At 44.6% G+C, this 20,993-nt stretch overlaps 1 protein-coding gene across 1 annotated transcript in view; it reads right to left on the bottom strand.

Moving 5' to 3' along the window:
• Nucleotides 1–17,503, bottom strand: part of HTR1E (5-hydroxytryptamine receptor 1E) — a 35,266-nt gene extending 17,763 nt beyond the window's left edge. Inside the window, exon 1 of the mRNA XM_038133957.1 lies at nucleotides 17,414–17,503. The gene's annotated coding sequence lies outside the window, so the exon portion shown is untranslated. The remainder of the gene's footprint in view (nucleotides 1–17,413) is intronic.
• Between the last annotated feature and the right edge of the window lie 3,490 nt (nucleotides 17,504–20,993).

Here is a 20,993-nt window from a genome sequence, read left to right as displayed (position 1 = left end):
ACAAAACACAACAGGCAGATAACTCTGGCTAAATTCCTGGCAAGATGCACCAAACTTCTGTGCAGCCTGAGCAACCCCAAAGCTCATGTTCCAGAAAAGGTTATATCTGTGTGTGGCCGAATGCTGGGTCTTCCCTCTTGCACATCCACTCTTTGTGGGGATGACCAGGCCACAGGCCCCTTGTGACTCTCCCCATAGTGGCGAGGGCACTGCTTCATTTGGGACCATAATGGAAGATGAGAAGCAGCCAAATGCTCTGGAAGCATTGCACTGCTTGTTGATGCAGAGGTGCTGGTGACACAGAGACTCCTCAGCTGGCACAGCATTTCTCAGAGCACCTGACGGTTTCAAAAGAGAGGCTGAAACCCGGACATTTCCAGGCTGTTGCAGCAAATTGAATGTGATGAAACATAGTAGACAGTTTTATATAATCTATTAATTCTATCAGACCTTTATATTGGAATAATTTTTTGCTGGATTCTAGACAGCACAGATGAAGTGCCAAACACCCTCTGATTTTGTTACTTTGCAGAGGCCTTGACATCAAAGATATACCCAGTAAGAGCCAGCAGGAGCTGAAAGTTTATTCTGGAGGCTGTCCCACCCATGTCAAAGGAGCAGCTGTAGCCCTTAGGACTAGTTGTCTTTTGTCATGCTGACACAGCTGGCTCATTTGGTAGGAGACGCCATTCCAAAAGAGCGTTGAAGTTCTGTGGAGACTGTCCAGCAAGTTGTGCTCTTCTCAATGACCATGTGTGAAGGACTCCATGTTTCAAATCAGTTTGATTTGCTTCTCACCCAGCAATCTCCTGGAGCTGCACTGGTTGTAAAGAAGATGACTGCCTGCATACTCATGCTGGTGGAGTCACTGTCTGCTTCATCTCTTGTTGAAGGGTGACAAATGCACCTGAGGGCTGAGTGCCTGCAGGAGCAAAGTGAGGTAGTTCAGAAGATATTTGTAGGTGTTTCTCTGCAGTGGCCACAAACAGGAACGCTTGTGCTGCTCCTCATGCTCCTCTGCACTGAGAAGGTGCAGGCACTCACCTTTAATGGACAATTTCTCTTGGATAAGTTTGCTAATGGCTCCAGTTGTGTCAGTCATGAAACCGATCTTCATGATTTCTGAAAGACCCCATTAGCGCTGCATTAGAATCCTGATGGCTTTCATTCACTGAATTATTTAATTACTTAATTTTTTAAGCATATCAGAACACCTTTTAAGTCAAATGTGACTTTCTGGTCTTCTTTGAGAGGGGCTGACCTTGAGTATGCTTCTGAGGGCTGTTGCAGCCTTGCTTCTGTCTTCACACGTGCTCTCACTGCAGCACTCGGCCTTGCACCTTCACAAAAAGGTGTTGTTGAGGGAAGCAGCACGCTAAGTAGTTTTCTTTTCTGTGATTTATCCAAGTGCCTGTTTGCTCCCACATGCTGTGAGTGGATAATAGCAGTTCTCAATCAAAGTTAAAATTACTAACGCTCTTGTCTGTGGAAAATTTAGTGCAAGAAAGAAAAAAAGGTTAACGATGCTGCTATACCACCAATCCTACTATGGTTTGTCTTCATCCCTGCATTTTTGTGAGCATTATTGCATTGACAGGTTATTCCAGTTGATCTCTCTTCTGAAACCAATGTAAGGCAACTGTATCTGACATTTTGTTAAGATGGTGAAACTAATATTAAGAAAAGCCATGTAAACAGAAAAACAATGGTTTTTTTCCTAACACTGTTCATCATCCAGTAAACACTCACAACTCAGCAGTGTGCTGACAGCACAGTGATTAGCACAGAGAATTACTCCATCCTCCTCTTGAATATATGCTTACAGCAATAAATTTTGCCTATGTATTTCCTCATAGCTGGAAGCTGTTGAAATTATTTGGCACAGGATGTTGGAGTAGCTTGAAAAAAAATAGCAACAACAGCAGCCAGTCTCATTTCAAGTTACTGACACTTCACTGTCCATCTGCAGTTCCATCATACGGAGGCAATGTACCATCATTCCTCTTTTTCTAATTGTGTTCACCCCAGGGTTCTTTTGTGGCACAAGTTGTGACTACTTTTTAACTGTATTCTGCTATAACCTTTTGCCAGTGTAAAAGGGCAGAGAGTTGATCCTTTCACTTATATATTCTCAGTCTTCTACTGAACACATTTAATTTATGGGAACTGGAAAATGGGATAGAATTAGGGTTTCATATATTCATGTACAAAAGTAATTTTTAGTTGAGATAGATGAGCTCTGATGCATTACATGGTGCCAAATTATATGCTTCAAATTATATGGTGTAGTGATTGAGTGGTTTGACCAAGTCACGCTAGGCTCCTTATCTGAAAAGGTCTTGTATCAGGCATCTGAAACCACTCTTGGGTACTTTATCAAAACCAGTCTGGTTTTTAGGGGTCGTCAGCATGCACAGACCAGTGCCTAAATGACTGTCTGGTGAGAGTACCTCAAAAGACTGCTTGCTAGGTAGTCTGGGCTAAAGCCACCCTTTTGTGTGCCTGCTCTCTGACACACTGAAGCCTCCAGCAGATGGATGAAGTTACCTTTTGGATGCCTCATGCCCAGCCAGAATCCCACTGAGTAGTGCAAGTTCCCTGTGGTGCTTTAGAGAATAATTAGCAAATTTCAAAGTTTACCCTTAAGACATAGTTGTGTCCAAAGATTGTCCTCCTCTGCATCTTGGATGTCTTCAGTGTTCCCTTGTATACTTATCCTTGTGCTACATGGAAGCTTTGCTCCCATGTTGGCTCATGTTCTCCAGATATGCAGACACGTTCCCTTGAGATCGCTCCATACCTTTCTTTCATAAGACTAACATAGAGTTCTTGGCAGATAGTGGAAAAATCTCAATATTCACACAAATTTTAGAATACTCGCTCCGAAATCTTCCAATCCCAGTTTTCCCAGGACTCCATATTTGCTGGAGTCTTGCTGCAACACAAACCTTCAGCACAACCTAACATGAAACGTGACAGTACTTCCAGAGGAAGTTGCTGGATCTGTTGTCATGCTGAAGATGAGACACATATTAGTTCCCAGTGAATCACCCTCCATGATTTCCTGCATAGAACCAGCACAGACATGGGCTCAGGGGCTAGCAGGTAAGGTGCTGCCCTAAGCCTTGGGTCTCTCCCAGAGACCTTGCAGCTCTGGGTGTGTTTGCCTTAGGAGGCGAAAAGGAAGCTAATTTAATGCATGTGATCAGGCACCCCTCAGACACTTTTTGCCTTAATTATATTTACACAGGAGTAACAACAAATAGAAGGAAAACTGCTCTTATTAGCACAGCTTGACATTCCCAGTGCATTAGCACATGAAATGATCTAGCAACAGAGTAAATAAGACATAAGTTACTCTTAAAATGCTTTTACAACCAATTCTAAGAGGTTTCCATCTCAAAAGTGACCTGAAATTGTGAACTATTTGCAACAACAACCTCATCAACCAAAATGAGGGTTTCAATAGAATCATAAGTGTTTCAAATTATCAAGTTAAAGTAGTCAGTGCAACTGGATTCAAATATGCCTTTTCATTTTCTTCTAAGGCCCTACAATAACTGGACTGCCTCCACAGTATAGCAGCCAGGAGCAAGCATCTTGGCAGGAGCCCTCTGCTTTGCCAGAGACAGAACAGCTTCCCTGCTGAACCCAAAGGTTTTTGAGAGCCCTTAAAGAACACCCAACTTTGTGACCCTTCTGGAGGCCCTGGGGACTGAAGCTGGATGTTGTCCAGTTGTGGCACTCACAGAATCACAGAATGGCTTAGCCCTTGGAAAGTGGAAAAGCCCTTTAAGGACATTCATTTCAACCATTAACCCAGTACTGCCAAGTCCAACACTCAGCCATGTCCCTAAGAGCCACATCTACATGGCTTTTAAGCTCTTCAAGGGATAGCAATTCCACAACTTCCCTGGGTAGCCCATTCCAATGCTTGACAACCATTTCAGTCAAGAAGTTGTTCCTAGCATCCAATCTAAACCTCTCCTGATGACATGTGAGGCATTTTCCTCTTGTTCAGTAGCTTATTAATTGGGAGCAGGGACCAACATTCCCTTTCTTTCAGGTAGTTAGTTGTACAGAGTGATAAGGCTCCCCCGAGCCTTCATTTTTCCGGGATAAACACCCCCAACTCCCTCAACTGCTTCACATAAGACCCTTTATGAGACTCTTTTGCTCCAGACCCTTCACTGGTTTCATCAAGCCCTCACTACACTTTGTCTGAGTCACAACAGTGATTTAATTTTGTCCCACCACTTCCCAAGGTGTCATTTGGGCAAAGAGCTGGCAATCCGCCCTGGACATCTGAACAGCAAATCTAGGTAGGCAGAAATGGGCCACATCAAGGAGCAGCACTCTGTGAGACAGCTACTGTGGCCAGGTGTGCTGGCAGCAGTGCACACCGCTCCCACTGAGCTCTGGATTAAGACTTCAGCATCTTGATGGGATATTATGTACTTTTTATTGCCAGCTTCTTCTTATATACCACCAAAGCTGCTATTTAATTTAGAACAGCTTTATTCAGAGATACTTAACCAGAGAGTATCTCAATCTGGAGGTGTGGGAAAAGAGATCATTTAAAATTTCTTTAATTCTTTTTCTGGTTATTTTCAGCAGTCCTCTATTCAAAATAACTTGGAGCTATGCATAAAGGCTGATTATAAAACCTATCTAGGGGATTGAGTCACACAGCTGTGCATTTAAATCTCCTTAAGCATGTTTCAACAGTCTCAAACACATGATGCTAAATTGGAGATGGGATTTTTGGATTAAAGATGGTGAAATGGGAGAGGGAGCACCAAGGTTAGAAAGTAAGCAGAAGTGTGACTTCTGCGTAGGGCTGCAAGGTTTCATCAGGGATGCTGGCTTGGAGGAAGGATCTCCTTGGCCTGAGAAAACCAAACAGCATCAGGGTCTGTGAAGCTCTCCAAGATGTGTGCACAAGGAGAGCAGTGCCACTCTTTAAAAAGCGTATTTTGCACCTGAGGAGCTCAGAGTTTGATTATTTAATGTCTTTGGAAGAAGCTGCTGATGGCATCCTCGGCTTGAAAGAGCTGCTGTCACCTGCAGGAACAGAGTTGAGAACCAGAGCTTCATGATTAAGCTGAAACCAATACAGTAGAGCTACCTTTTCTCCCTGAGACCAGGGCTCATAGCTTTGCCAGAGTATTTTGACATATTTTCTCCACCCTGAGGATTTTAACTTTACTTTCGACAATACCTTTTAGCTTGGAAACACTGTTGATTTTCTCTGCAGACTCTTGCCAGAAAAAAAAAAAAAAAGAGGGAGAAAAAAAAAGAGTTCATTTCCAGACACTTGAGAGTATTGGAATTGTTCAGGTGCTGAAGTCAATGCAAGGCATCAGCTGATAAGTGGGAGGCTTAAATGTTAAAAATCCCAAGGTAGCAAGACAATGATTTGAAAAGGCCTTCTTTCTTCCGATTACTACTGAGAAAGGATGATTTTACAGTGAACCTTGTTAAAATGGAATATTCCCAACAGAGAATAATTGATGTTAGTGCTACTGTCAAGCTGAAGATCTGAGGGGAACTAATTACATTTTCTACTAGGAATAACTTTCTATTTTGTCACTGCTTCGACTGAGCAATCCCATTAATCTCAAACATCTGAATCCCAGATCCTCTGCCTAATTTCTGCTGGGAAACAGCAAAACCAGCACTATCCAAGCAACAGTGGCCCTTAAATCAGAAGAACATGTAAAAACATTCTACACAGTCTTTAATAGCTCATTCTAAGGAACATGCAGGTCGAAGAAAGTAAGCGTCCATGAAGCTGGTATCTAACGGTGGTTGCTGGTTTGGCTATTCACTGCTGGACAGGGAGCAAGGGATCCTATCCCCACACTCCTGTGTGGGGCTTTAGGGAAATGCATTGGGCTAAAAATGGGAGCTCAGAAACTCTGCTTGCTAGTGGGAAATTTCTCTCCCCTCCTGTCTCACTGTCACTAGCTCATGACAGGGGCAATGTGCTCTCCCTCCAGCTTTATATGGCTTCTATCCATGTTTCTGTTTGGTCCTGGCTCCAAGACTAAAGGAAAGCAGTTGACTGCCTCCCTTGAGTGTCTCAGCCTGTTAAGTCCAAGAGAGTGGCATATCCTCTGCCATTGGAGAGAGCACATTAAGAGAAACATCACCTTGTGTTTCAAAAGAAAGCATCAGCTAGAAATGAAGGGCATTAGCACATCATCTACACAACTACAGCAGCTCTGAAGTGTTCCAGCAATATTCCCTCACTGAATTTTTACCCCATTCCTGAGTGTTTATTTGTGGGAGCATGCATATTCCCTGACTACACTGCAAAGAACGAGAGAGAAACTGGATGAGCAGTTTTCAGACAGAATGCTAGTTGTGTCTCTTCTCACTATGGCTGGGCTGTCAGGACCAGTTCCGTCCCCCTGGGGATGAGTGGTGTTGCTGCTTGCCTGCAGTGACCAGGCATCACAGGACTAGGGGAAATCGAGAAAAAATAACCAACCCCTCCCCCCCACCCCAAACAATATTTAAGGAATACTGGGGTGGTTGAAAGTCTCACCAAAGTCAGAATTCTGGAAAGACTGAAGAAAATCAGAGCTGAGCTCCCTGCCATCTATCCGAGCATCCTGGAAAGATGATGCATTGAGAAACCTGAAGAACAGTACAACCAGAGAGTTGGTCCAACTGAAGTACACCAGCAGGATTTCTCCTTCAACCAAACCCAGGTTCTTTTCTTTTTGTAGTCCCAGAAGCAGTATAAACAACAGCAATACTTTCTAGTAATTGAAGCAACAGCCATTAAAAAATAGCTGATGTTAAATATATCTCACTTCTGAGGACATTAACAGAGTGTGCAGGGGCCATTAAAAGAATAGAGCTCACTTTTCATCCCCCATGAAACTATAAGTCATGGTTTTTTTCTTATCTAGGTTATGTTTGGAACTCAAAATGTCAGAAAAAATGTAAGGGTTTTTTGAGTCATAGGAAGTAGTTTTCTTTGCCTGGATGACATTGATTTAAAAAACAAAAAGAGTCTACAGGTGAAGTGTAGAGATCTCTACATCACCAGAGACGTTCTGGTTCTTTCCAAAGATGCTGGCTACATCCACATCCACATTCCCTTGTGAATTCAGTGCAAAGGATATGCAACCAGGGAAAAATGCTGGCACAAAAAGTTTAACACTGGAGGGGAACTGGAAGTAGGTGATGCATCAACACATCTGCTGAAATTTAATATGAAGGATAGAAAGTGTGCTGGAAATGGCTTCAAGAGAAATTTATGCCCAAATAAGCTGACAAAATCAGCAATTTAGGGCACTATTTTTTAGCACATCTGACAGGCTTGTAAGAGAAATTGAATATAATTTTTGAGGGAACGATGGTATTAGGTAAAGAGACATCATTTTTGAGACGTATTAATAGTCAGTTGTCCAGAGACATTTCTGAAGGCAACGCTGACTCCACAAGAAGCACTGACCATCTAGACCTTTCCAATGACTACCTAGATCTCTGTGCATTGACACTTCAGTGCAGGAATGCGAGGAAACACCAAGGAATTTTTCGTAGTTTAACTCCATCATTTTAGGCATGGCTAGAAGGCCAGCATGTGGCAATTATCGGTGGACATAACCTGCTGATGGTTTTCTCACCATCATCTGGCTGGTAATCACTGCCCAAAGTCTACTTTTACATGCATTGTGTACTTCAATCTCCTTTCAACCCGTAACATCCTTTTGTTTCTCCCCCTCCCCCTGCCCTTTATCTGCCAGAAACCATTCTAGCATAAGTGAAAATTCAGACTGGTTGATTTTCAGAATGATTTTCATGATCACGCAGAATCGCTCAGCCTTTTACTGCACACAGTTTGAGCCACACATGCAGGATTTCATGCCTCATGGAACAGCTTAACAGTATACTATCTAAAATGGGTCAAAATTAGATCACTGTTGGTACTACTGTACTGGATAGTGAAATTGTGGAAAGGTTGTTACATTAAAAGTTCCATTAAGCTATGTGTTGTTGAATCAATTTTTTAATGCCTAAAATACTAAAAATAAAATTACCATGCTTTTCTGCTGAAGACAATATTTAAAAACCATTATTTTATAAGCCAGTTTCAGAGAAAAAAAAATTTCTGAAAATAAACCATGGTATCATCAGTATCATGAATTAAACACACAGAGAAGAGAGATTTTACATGCATCCAAAAGATATCTTTTCCCCCTCCCCTCTTGAATAATGCCCATTGTATGCCTGGTTAGAAAGCAATAGCTTGGTTATGAAACAATGGAAATTTTACCCATGGAAATGCTGCCTGCACATTAAAATCATCCTACAGCTGACAGAGTGCTGTCTGGAAGCTTCTGGGCTATAAATCTATCAGTAAATAAGGACTATATTACTGTGGCTCTTTATGTTAGGTGAACTTCTTATTAAATGGCTGACTAGAATGGGCTATACATGAAAAAGACAACGTCAAATTAAGCTGTGCTGTAAAAATGAAAGCACAAGATTAGACAAATGCTAACCTCTGCATTTTTAATCAACTTTTAATCAACTCTTACATTTTCCATTCTAAGTTCAAGCTCCAAAGCCTGTGTGATAACAGCTCTACTGCTTGCCTCTGGCAGTGGTGCACCTGGAGGTCCCAGGGCACAGCTGCACAGCAGGGAGAGCCAGAAGCTTTTTAAGAGACATGCCTGTGTGTGTTTAAAGGAACGTTCCTGTATGGGGCTGATCAGTGACACAGGAGCTGGTCACACCTGGGGCATCCATAAAGCATGGGAGATGGATGCAACTCAATGTCATTCACCTGTTGGAAACTGCTTTAGTTAAGGTGACAAACTCTCAGGGTTCTCTCCATCATTTGAGTCTGGCTGCTCTGGAACCACCCTTTCAACCTATATTTTTTCCCCAATCCTCCTGTGATGCCCAAGCAGTATCACTGGCAAGGGATAGCCAGGATGAATACAGACAGGGATCAATGAGATACTTGTCCCCTGGCCTCAAGCCTTACTGAATGGTGTGGAGTGGCCAGCAGATGGTGATGATTGTCAGCTCACTCTGTCCATGAGGAAAAGCTACAGGATCATTTGAAGTGTGACAGCCTGGATCTCATACACAGAGTATGAAAAAGCTCCTTCACATATGAATATCTTGGGGAAGAGCCACACTTGGATCTAGTCACACCTTCTGAATTTCCCAAACTATAAAGGAGACAGGATAATAGAATTTTACCGTAGAAAGCTTCCTCCACAACCAAAGAATAAACGAGCTTAAGAAAAGTTAAATAGGCTTTAAGTTTTAATAGGCTGTGGAAGACATTTAAGTAATGTTTTCTTCCCTATCTGATTATATATCAAAAATTCATTTACATGCTCAGCAGTTCCCAGAGCTCTATTGGCTCCAGTGGACATGGACAAAACCCCAAAGCATGTGCTATGAATTTGTAGAGATAGCAGGGACTCAAGAAAATTGGCAGGATCTTTTTCTTCCAATATACTGCTATGACTGGGCCAAGTCCTTGCTTCTCCCCTGGCCCTGGAGCCTGGCCCTGCCCATGCTCCAGATTTAAGCTTTCCTGGTAATGCAAAGTGGTGCCTTAGCATGAGCCTCAAGCTCATCTCCCTCCCTGAGCTTGGATGTCGCTAAGGCTTGTTCAGGATATTCTCGCTTGTTCTTCTGGCTGCTTTTCATCAGCACAGGGCAGGGTTCTCTGCTAGCACTTATTAACAGGAACTGCTAGCAGAAACTGCAGGATTGTAAGTTTCCAAACATCCATGCTGTGCTTTTTGACAGCAAGTGAAAACAGTTACAAATACCTCCACCAGTAAATCCCAGTATGTTTATCACCCACCCACATATCAAACTTGCCTCAAAGCAAGCTGTGCTTAAGTCTCTAGTGTATCTAGTTTTCTTTATATGTTTTTTCCTCCTGTATGAAACATGACAAGTATTCTCCTTTTTTCTTTTTGTGTACGTGATGTGTTGTTTTTTTTTTTAGTGAAGTGTCTGCAAACACTTCTTCCATTATCAAACAAATTTGGGAAACAAGCAAGCTTTACTTTTGTATGATATAGATTTACTCTTAACAGCTCAGTACATATGTTTAATCATAAGTCAGAGCCTAAAACCAACAGTGACTGAAACTGATATTTTGACACTAAATACTGTAGCCTTTTCTAAGAGACAACTGACTACACCAAGTCATTAAGAAGTGTCAATGTCCATTTAATACGAGAAGGTTTCAGAGCATATTTGACACAATTGCTGTTCATGGAAGATCTCTCCATTTCGTGTGTCTTTCACAGACACTTCTGCAGCTACCAGGGAGAAGAGAAAGTCTGTTTGCTTCAAACTCCTCAGGACAGAGACCAACGTAACTAAGAGGTTAAATGCAGGGCTGGCTTCACTTCTTCAATAATAATAATAAAAATAAAAATTCTGCGTAGAAATTTCCCTGCTTTCTTGTTCCAAACTTCTCCAGAAGTAGGAGCAGCTAGGACTGTAGTCCTTAGGCCCAAACAGCATTTTGGACCCCTCAGATCCCGCAGAGGCTCAGTCAGGCAGCACAGTCCCATCACAGAAGATCTTCACAAATTGTAAGGATCGTAGATAACTCTTGTTTCTCATACTATAATAAGAGTTTATTACTACTTCTTACTAACTTTTTTTTTTTGTTTGTTTTGTTCTCCCCTGTAAGAGGGGGTCTTTTTATTCTCTGTCTGTTACCTGACAACTGGAAAATATCCAAAGAAGGAGACCAGAGGCTCCCTATTAGCAAAAGGCTCAAATAGCTAATGAGACCTCCCCAAGCCCTTCCTTGTGTTCAATGGGTGAGTTTTTTGAGCACCCATGGGAGGAATTCCAATATGGACAGGATGATTGCGGTTTTTTAGAGGAACACAGTGTGCTTCAATATCCCTGAAAGCTCTCTTAAGGCTCAGCAAACAGCTGCTGTGTGAAATGCAGCCCAGAGAAAGGCTCAGATACACATACAGCAGGAACGTGCAATTGTAATTCAGGTGAGTGTTCCTATTCATACCAGCCCAAATGTGTAATTTGTCCAATTATTCAGGAATTTCAGATCTTTGTTTCAGTCCAGTGAACAAAACCAGTAACAATCTGGGCTCTTAATTCAAGAAGATTATGCACAGCATAATTTGATTTTTAGCTGTGTCCACACTTTGGAGTTCACACTCACACTGTACAAAGCAGTTTTATCAAATATTTACTGCTCTGCCAGACCACTTAGCTGCTTTCTGCTGGCCTCTGAAATACAACAGCTAGAAAGGCATTAGTCTCACCAGGGGGAGAAAAGTGGATACTTAACTGTCACGACTCAGGGGAACATGAATTGTATGGAAAGCCACCTGAGCGGTGACAGCTAACACAGCAAACTGTGTCAAACAGAGCTGGCTGCAGCGTGTACCCAGGTGGGCTGCTTCACTCTGGTCAGCCTGTTCTGATCCTAACAAGTTTGGAAGAATCAATTGGGAAATATCTAAAACACATGTGTGCCTGCTTGTAACCCATTTCAGAGCTCAGTCACTTTCCCAACCAGATGCTAACTACTAACCTTTTTCAGCAATTTAAAAAGCACTTTGTTTTAATGTCCTTTAATGAAATATCATTGTAAATAGATCAAAATTAAGTTATTTGTGGTATAAACATGTGAATTGTGCCTGTGTATTATCATCAGCCACACTCATGACAGGGTCTTGCTTGGCAGCCAACTTAGGTTTTGCACCTAATGTGCAGGATGTTTTGGGATATGAAGCCAAGACACAACATCAATAGAGCTTTGCTAAGTTCCAGGTATTTCCCCTCATGCAGAACTTCACACATATGAGAACTGCTACTACTCAAAAGCATCACTGCAAGAACAGAGTGGTGCTGATAGGAAGCTGTCCAGTTTAAAATTAAGATATTAATTTGACTGGCAGTCATTGTGTGTTTGCAAGTCAGGACAACATACTTACAGCTCAACAGACTACAAAACTCTCTATGAGAAAATGGAAAGATTTTCATCCACAAAACACTTGAAGCAAGGCATGGAACATTCAATTCTGTGAAACACGGAATAGTGGAATTATCCTGGCAATTTACATGTGAGCTCTGAGTCAGTGCTTTCAGGCAGGGAATAATTCCACATATGCATCCCTAATGAAACAGGATCATAAATCTTTCTGAATGGCGCTTTTCAGTTTTTATGCTTGGCTTCAAATTTGTCTCCTACAGGAAAGACACTGGAAGACAGAAGCAGCACAGGGTCCAGCCCATGGGGACACAGCTCATGAGAGCATTTTGCTATGCGGGACCCCATTTGTACGGTCTTATCCTAGTTGGAAATGGGTATTTATATGAGTATTTGTAATGGGTATTTAAAAAAAAAAAAGAAAAGAAAAGAAAAAAAAGGACAAAAGAGCAGAACAGCAGGGCAGGTAGCAATCACTGTCTGGGGTAGCAGATAGCCTGGCCTGCTTATTTATAAAAAAGAAACTAACAAAGTAAACCAGAACCACTAAAACCTTAATAGGAATATCTGTCCAATTTAGCTTGTGGGGAGGAATACATTAAAGTAAATAAATGTGTAGGTCTATAGCTATCTTGCTTTTTTGTGCTGCTTTATGCTATAGGTATAAACCAAAATCTTTCCAAATAGATAAAAAAAAAGAGATGGATCTGGAGCTAGTCAGTGTATTTGGGCCCTGTCAAAAATTGTGAGGTACTGCCACAGCAGAGGTAGCTGAAAAAACACCCAGAGGCAAAAAGAGGGTGTCTGGAGGGACAGGAAACAGTCAAAGGCTCAGGTAGCTCACGCTGGGACTGGGGGCTGTCCATCCTGGAGAACTGGATGTGTGTCATTCCCCTCCTCTGAAAGGCTCTGCCAAAGAGATGCCACTTCATCTGAGATGTGGGCTCAGGGAAGGCATCATTCCTGGCCTTCCTTGACTTCTAGCTCTTAAAAGAGCATAAATTGGTAAATCAACCAGTAGCATAATTAGAAGCTGTCAGCATGATATTCCTCCAGGATATCTGTACTTGCAGGGAAAGTCTTGCAGTGAAAAAGAGGTAATTCTGCAAGTGTGGTGCTAAAGGTCTCAGTGCATCCTGTTCCCTGCCAGGCTGAAGCCATGGCATTTGGCCAGAAGTGTAAAGGAACAGGGTTTCCCGTGGTAGTAACCAAGTGACAATGCTGGGGACTTACAATACGCTGCCCCCAAATATTTTAAATTGTATTTGATGAGCTGCTGATATGATACCTCTGCATATATTTTGATAGTACTGCAGAGAGTGAATGATGGTTTGGGTGCTACCAAAAACTCCAATTTTAGGATCCCAGACAGACCCCTGGGAGAGCATGGGTGACTCTGAAAGGCAATTTTGTTATGAGCTTCTGCAACAGACAAATATTTGGTTTGCTTGCTCCCAGAAGAGATGTCCCTTTGTGTCTTTCTGCAGGAACGGGGCTGGGCAGGAAGAAGCTGTACCCCATGTCCCACAGGCCCTTTGGGAAGGGAAGTGCCCAGCAGTGGGCTCTAACAGGTGATGGAGAAGGAAACTCGGGCAATGTGGGTGGTGCCCAGAGCAGAGGCAGGAGTGGACACGTCCCCGGCCCCCAGCAGTCACATGGTGAGGCATTTCCCTGCAGCTCCAGGGAGAGCAGGCACACTATGTATTGCCAAGAAGCTGCCAGCTGGGCAAAAGGATCCAGCCAGCAAAGACAACAGGCATTTAGAAAGCCCTGTGCATCAGCCACAGCCTTGGCAACTGTCATTTGTAAGATTAAGCCTTGTCTTCAATAGGGTGGCCTTACTTTCAGCATTTTGGCTCCTTGTTCCCATTCTGGATTTGAGGAAACAGTAAGGAAAAGGGTAGTTCCACATGAGCAGAGGAGTTAAATGTTGGGGCTGATCAGTTTTCTTATTGTGTTTCTAAATAATGTAGAGGGCCAAACTTTGTTTTACCCAAGATGACTTTGCTGCCTTTGGAACTAAAGAAAAACACCCCTTTGTAGGAATAGCTCCCTGTTACAAAAGCACCCTTGCCAAGTGCTACCCAAGCCCCGGATATCTCAGGATATACCCTGTCACTCTTTCAGGGTTCTTCCTTGCCTGGATAGGAGTACAGCTGCTGCTTCCCTGTGGGAAGTTTCTCAGCAGGTCCAACACTATGGTTCCAGGGGGGCTTGAATCCACACTGGCTGCACAGGGAGCAGGTAGCTCCCTTGCTTTTGGAACTGACTTATAAATCTGGAAGCTACAAGCACGTCTTGCTTCAGTTCACTCTTGAGGTTAAAGAGCCTGAATAATCTCCCTCAGGCCATGTTTTTAAGTCCTTCCCTGCACCCTCACCAGGTAATTCACAGCTGTGTCCCAAGTGGTGACTCCTTCAGCCAAAACCCCACCAACATCAAGCTGTGGGGCCAAATCCCACCACATATTTTGTAGATTGCAATCTTCCTTGTGCAGCACTGTGAAAGGTCTGGCTTTCTCTCAGCACTGCTTTTTTTAGTGGCAGAAGTGCTACCAGGCAAGCTGCTTTCCATACTACATTTGTGCAGCAGATTATTCCCAGCTCAGCATGATGCTCCCTACCTGGCCTTCCTGAACTCACTTCTGCAGATCACATCTCTACTTCGCCTCAGCTATGTTCAAATTCTGACCTCATCTGTACCTGCTGAACCTCCCACCAGAGTGACCTCCACAGACCCCACATTTGTTACTGCCAGGACTGTCAAGAGCCCAAAATTTTCTGTGCAAAAAAGGTTTAGAAGGGCTAATCCACCAGCTGTTTGCAGAAGTTAAATCTTGGGCAGGTTTTTCATTTTACATAGGCCAAATGCTGTTGAGAGGGCTGTTCATAAACAGACATATTTACATGAGCATGTGGGGAAATAAGTGCCCTTTTTAATACACTAGTCACTTTACAGAGGAGACACAGAGAAATATTTTCAGTCAAGTTATGCCAGGGATTAGTTTGACAGACTTAATGCAATTAGATAGAGTTGAATTTGGCCTGGTGACCTTTTTCTTTCTCTTGGTGTACTCCATGTGTTTGACCCTCAAACAGCTTTCAACTGATTTAAGGCTTTTCTTGCTGGTTGAGTTGGGAATTTCTTTTTCTCCCTTTTTAATATACGAGACTGCTTCCTTTGTGTCCTGGAAGAGATCCTTATGTCTTAAGTGTATAATTCTTACCAGGAGGTTATGCTAAATCCAAACCCCTCAGTCAGAAAGGGGCTGCTGCCAGTTTCCTCCTTACTTACTAATGCAATTGCCAGCAAGGGGAGCCAGGATTTCAGCAGAAATACCAGGATCAAGGAAACACAAATTTTAAAGATGACATCCACTGTCTTTAGGTGGCCACTTGGTGAAGCTGGTGGGTTTTACAGAGAAAATAAAAAGAAAAACCCCAAAACTGGCCCCAACATCAACAAAGGCACATTATCAACAGCAACAGGCTGAAGCTCAGAACAGCAGACCCAACACTGCCTCTGTCTGTGCACTCCTGAAGTTGTTAAATAACAATACAAGCAAACATACATCTTCAATTTATTAAAGTTCTTAAGACAGGCATGTTTATCTGCATCCTGAAAAGAATGGGAAGATACCCGTGTATACAGATTATTTCAGCATGCACAGCACTTTGTCAATAGAGGAAAAACAGGGAACAGTTAAGTACAGTTTTCTCTAATTTAATAGTAATCCAAGAGTACCTCGCAGAAGAACAAAGATATTTAGAAATAAATGCTACTCTTTGGACATCTTAATTCTATAATGCTGTCCTTTTTTTCATGCTGGCAAGTGCTCTGGTTCCTGAAAATTATCTATGTATCTGATGCCTGACCATCTACGCTTTTGGTGCTTATAAATGAATTTGAGATCCTGGTTTTGACAAATAAGAGCTTTTCTGTGTGCTTGTATTTTTAAAATTGGGTAGATACCATAAAAGGTGCCCTCCCAAGTCCCAAAGTTTGAGACATGACTGAAATGCAAAGGTAGGCTGAAGCCAACCCATGATCATGGAGAGATATTGGCTCCTAGGAGATTGCAATCTCATTTCAAGACAGTCAAGAGCTGCTCACTCTGTACTTAGAGACCTCCTAAAAAAACCCTGGGAAAAATCCACAGGGCTGGTGATTACCTAGCTCTTGTGCAGAGAGGCTGACAATGCTGTTCAGTCCATGTTTTCCCTGATTTGGTCTGCCTTGAACTTTTGAATGAGTGTGATTCATGCAACTGAATACTTCAATGAACAGTACTTAAGCCCTGGTTTGGGGAATCACAGAAGCACATTTGCCTTCAGCCTCGCCTTTAGCTTCTGAGTAATTCCACTGAAGCTCAGAGCATGTAAGCCCTCACTTGAATTTAGCGAGCACTTTGCCGGGTTAATGCTATTTTTACATGTCTGTCTATGGGAAATTAGTACATCATTAGAGGTGTAGATTTGGTGGGTTTTTTCTTTTTTTATTTTTTTAACTTAGAGCCCCAGTTTTTTGAATGTATGATCTCATGGCAATCCAAATCCTTTGAAACTGAACATTTCAGAATTTTTTTCTGTAAGATTTCCAGCCACCAGGAAATAACTAAACCCAGATTAAATGCCTTATGCTGTCAGGAGCATGCTATTTAGTCGCTGTGGTCCCAAACTTGAAGTGTAAGATTGGTTACAAACAAAAAAAATGAACTAGCCCTCTTCTCTGCTCGCCATCTCTCTAGATACTGAATACCATACAGCCTGTAGCCAAATGAAGGTCTCGATTCCACCTGCTGCTCGTTTTGAGTCACAAGAACTATCAGACAGATGAACAGCTCAACACCTGCATTTCATGCCCCCGGAGGTCCATTCCTGAAGCGAGGAATACAGTCTACCCCGTACAGTACTGAGAATGACTATTTTCACATCCTGTGCATCATTTCGCGATTCAGCCCCCACTCTGGTGTGAGAAAGCAAGGGGAGAGCACTGACCTTTGTACCTATTGAGAGGTACTTTAGAGAGCACCTCACAGCACCACGGATAGAGACGGGGGATGCCCCCGAACAACCCCGGGGAGCACGCTGCCCACCGGGCGCCGCGGGGAAGGCGCGCTGGGTGGGGTACCCCCGCCGCTCACCCCCCCTCCGAGCTTCCCGCGGTACCACAGCCCTCGGCAGAGACCCGCAGCCCTCAAGGAGCCCTCCGGGACCCCGCCTCAAAGCTCACGAAGGAAAACTTCACGGTTCACAGAGAAACCATCGGGCAGCATCTTGCTGCCAGCACGCCGCTGTGCTAGCGGGGTTCCCCCTCGCAGCCGGTCCCCTCGAGGCAGCGCCGGGGAATGTCAGACGAAGCGCCCCGCACGCTCCCGCAGCTCCCCACGACCCCCGCACGGTCCCGCTGCTCCTCCCGCCGCCCCCAGCCCCGGGCGCTCACCTGAGCTCCGGCTCCTGTTGCTCCTGTCGGGGGTCTCCGCCGCGGGGAGGGGGCCGAGCTCCGCCGCCTCCCCGCAGCGCGGCAGCCGCCAAGTGCCGCGCTGCCCCCCGGCTCTGGGATTTATCGCTGGGCGGCAGCGGGCGGGGTGGGGGGAAACGCCGTGCGGAGCCGCTTCGGGGCGCGCCGCCACCGCGGGCAGCGCCGCTGCCTGCCCGCCCCCCTGGGCGGGGAGAGCCGGCGGGGTCGCGACGAGGGAGGGGAGGGGAGGATGAGGATAAGGATAAGGATAAGGATAAGGATGAGGATGAGGATGAGGATGCAGCAGCAGCTCCGTTCCGCTCCGCGGCGGCAACGGCAACACGGCACCGCCCCCTCCCCGCCGCGCCCGCCGAGGAGCACCTCCGCCCGCCAGCCCGCCGCCGGGCACCGCGGCTCCGGGCCCCGGGCCCCGAAGCGTGCGGAGCGGGCGGACCCTGCCCGGCCCCGGCTGCCGCCGCTCTGGCCAAGTCCCCGGCGCTGCTCCTGCCCGGCGCCGCCGGTGCCGCCGCTCGGGCACGGCCGTGGCCGCTGCCGGGGGCGCTGCTGTCGGGGCGTGGGGCGGCTGCAGCTGCCGCCCTGGCTGGAGCCCAGCTGCGGCGCTGGATCAGCCCGCTCCCCGCTGGAGCTCAGCCCGCCCCGGTGCGGGCAGCCGCACGGAGAGAGGTGTGTCGGCGGCAGCGCGCTTCCGAGGGCTGGTACCTGATGCGGGGATTGTCTGGGAACCGGGAGAGCCTGCTCCGGGCTTGCCCGCTCTTCGCAGTCCGTCCCTGATCATCCGGTGCTGACCGATACAGGAGATGCGCTCCTGGAGCAGGCGGAGCTGGAGTGAGAACCATGTGGGCTTGCGAGCGTGTTTTGGGATTGCAACGCTGCGTCCACGCTGTCCGAACACACGGGAGTGGAGTCGCTCAGTTTTGCAATGTATACACTGTACAGAGCGATAGATACCCTATGGAAGTACCATAGAGAGAGTTTAGAGGCCATCAATGACTCAAAATCAAGTAATTATTCCCTCTGAGAATGACAGAATTTCTAACTTTGTCAAATGCAACTTCGATGCTATATTTTCTACCAAGATAGGTAGGATGGAAGCTTCCCCACGTACCAAATAATTTGGATAAAAATCCCACAGGAGAGTCTTTAAAGGCTTCTGCTTTTCTAAGGAAGGAAGGTTGCATGGGATGCTAGGAAAACAAGAAGTAAAGAATGGAAGTAAAAGAACCTCTGTTTTATTTTTACGAGGTTGTCACTAATCAGAAATGGTATTATTATGCACAGCTTTAGAAACTTGTGTTTAATGTGGAGGGTTGGTTTAAAAATCTGTTCACTAACTCTGTTCCTGTCCCTTGCACTTTACCAATAGGACAGAAAAATTAGAGATCTGTCCTGGTGCTTTCTGTTGAAGTGCATTCAAGACTGCTGGAGAGCTCCATGATCTAAAAGTGAGAGCGGAAGATGGCATAGATAAAGAGCAATCTCTGGATCTCATTCATGATGTGCTAATACGCTTCTCAAATTTTGAACAAGAAAGAATGAGATTCCCAAGCATTTTTTATGGTCATCAGGGCTGAATAAAATTTCTGTCTTGGACTTTCCATAGAGTTTCTGACATCTCTTCTGTTTGGGCATTAGAGGAGGGTGATAAGACTGATAGCTGTTCATCCATCAGCCATAACAGGGCCATAATCTTCAGCAGGGCCTTCATCATGATTAGTATGTATTTAGATGTGTGCATGGTTGTATAAGACAACTTGCTCTCTGACTCCATTCTGACATGTGCCACAGGCAGCAACTCTACATCAAAAACGTAGAGTTCCCTAAGATACATTCCCGTAAAATACTGCAGCTACAGGTAAAAGAAACTTCCAGGAGCAGGAGCTGGCTGTATCAATCCCACATGGAGAGGCCTTCATCCAGGGTACCAGACAATGAAAACAGAGACTGAAAAATAAAAGCAATATTATGCAAAAATTAAGCATGGAAGGAAGGATTTTAGCTGAAACAAAGTGTTCTCAATGAAAGGCACAAATATCAGTCACTCACAGCTGAATGATTTCAAGTTGATCCGAAGCTGGGTGGAGTGACAGCCCAGAAAGTTTCACATTAAGTCAATTAAATCCCATTATTCTTTAGATTTTAAAAACTAATTAAATTAATTTCATGTGACTGTGAAAGGAGCTGAAATGACTGCCAAAAACTGTTCTTGTGACAGGCTACAGAGGCAGCATTAGTCAGTAATTATGGCACCAGGCTGGTACTCAAGAGAGTTTTGTGTCTTATCTGCCCAGCTCTGAGTGGTGATAAGAGGACTCTTTAATTTCTATGAAGTGATACTGGGGATGTGTACTCAGCTTGCATGGTGGGGAGGAATCACTATAATTGGATTGTCTCTTACTGCATCCCAGCAATATTCCTCCAACCTGATGAGTGATTTGCTGGGCATATTTGTAGATAGATGATGTAGGGCCTGCTGAGTTGCTTCCTTTCAGATATCATAAATGTCTTGCCATGGAAAGGAACATTCCCTCCAGACAAGATTTCATATGCATTCAGGTATGTGTGCATGCATCTGTTCAGTCTACCAAATTTCCATCATGGCAGAACGGTGGATGCACAGGGAAAAGTAGTGTGGACCATCTTGTGGGCTAACCACAGTCTGCCTTAATTCAGTTCTGGATCATTCAGATATAACTGGTCATGCTGAGCCATGATGTTTTGGGCAGGAAACACCCAGCAGGGAATTATGGGCTGGTTGCTATCTGCACACATTTCTTTTTGTCTTTCTTTAATGTATTGCCCTTCTCCTTTCCTGATCCATTCTTTGCATTTAGGTTGCTATTTCTTTCCTAGGTGGTCATCGGATCTGTCACCGTGTACATCTCTGCAGTGCTAGAAGAAGCCAGCAGAGTGGCTATCAACAGTGTGCTCTGTAACCCCATCTCTTCTGTCTGCAGGGCTGGCCGCTCAAATGCTGATGCACTGCACGTGGGATTCATCTGCCTTTAGCTTCTGACATTGTGAGTTAATCATCAGAGTGCAAGCACATCACCTCAGGCTCTCTGTATAGCTAATGGAGAGAAATAGACACCTCCAGAAGGCAACTCATCTCATCCATCTTAGGCATCCTCTATGGGAAGATGAAATGAGCTGCCTTTTGGAGGGGCCCATTTCTCTCCACCGAGTCAGAAGGGAGCCCAGGGTGACTTGCTTAGCTAAAGATGATTAACGTTTAGATATGTACAGTGAAGTGAAATTAATCTCACTTCTTTTGAGTAATTCTGGTAGCCATGACCTAGTGGAGATTGAGAACCTCTCGAGGAGACTTTCCTGCATATCCTATAAAATCCTAGCTGGGGGCAAATCTGAGCTGTTCTGCAGTTTTCTTGCAAACAAAAGCAGTGCTGATCAGTTTCAGGGCAGCAGGATGATGCTAATCTAGGAGGGAATAGAGAAATGTTGTTCAAGCAGGTTCCAGAGGTGCTGTTTTGTACTGGTGTGTGGCTGCTCCCACCCACTTGCCCATCTTTACCTGGTGGCTGGC

Source organism: Motacilla alba, chromosome 3 (genome assembly GCF_015832195.1).
Source record: "Motacilla alba alba isolate MOTALB_02 chromosome 3, Motacilla_alba_V1.0_pri, whole genome shotgun sequence".
Classification (NCBI taxonomy): domain Eukaryota; kingdom Metazoa; phylum Chordata; class Aves; order Passeriformes; family Motacillidae; genus Motacilla; species Motacilla alba.
The sequence above is the reverse complement of the archived record's forward strand: the minus strand, read 5'-3'. Positions and strand labels throughout refer to the sequence as shown.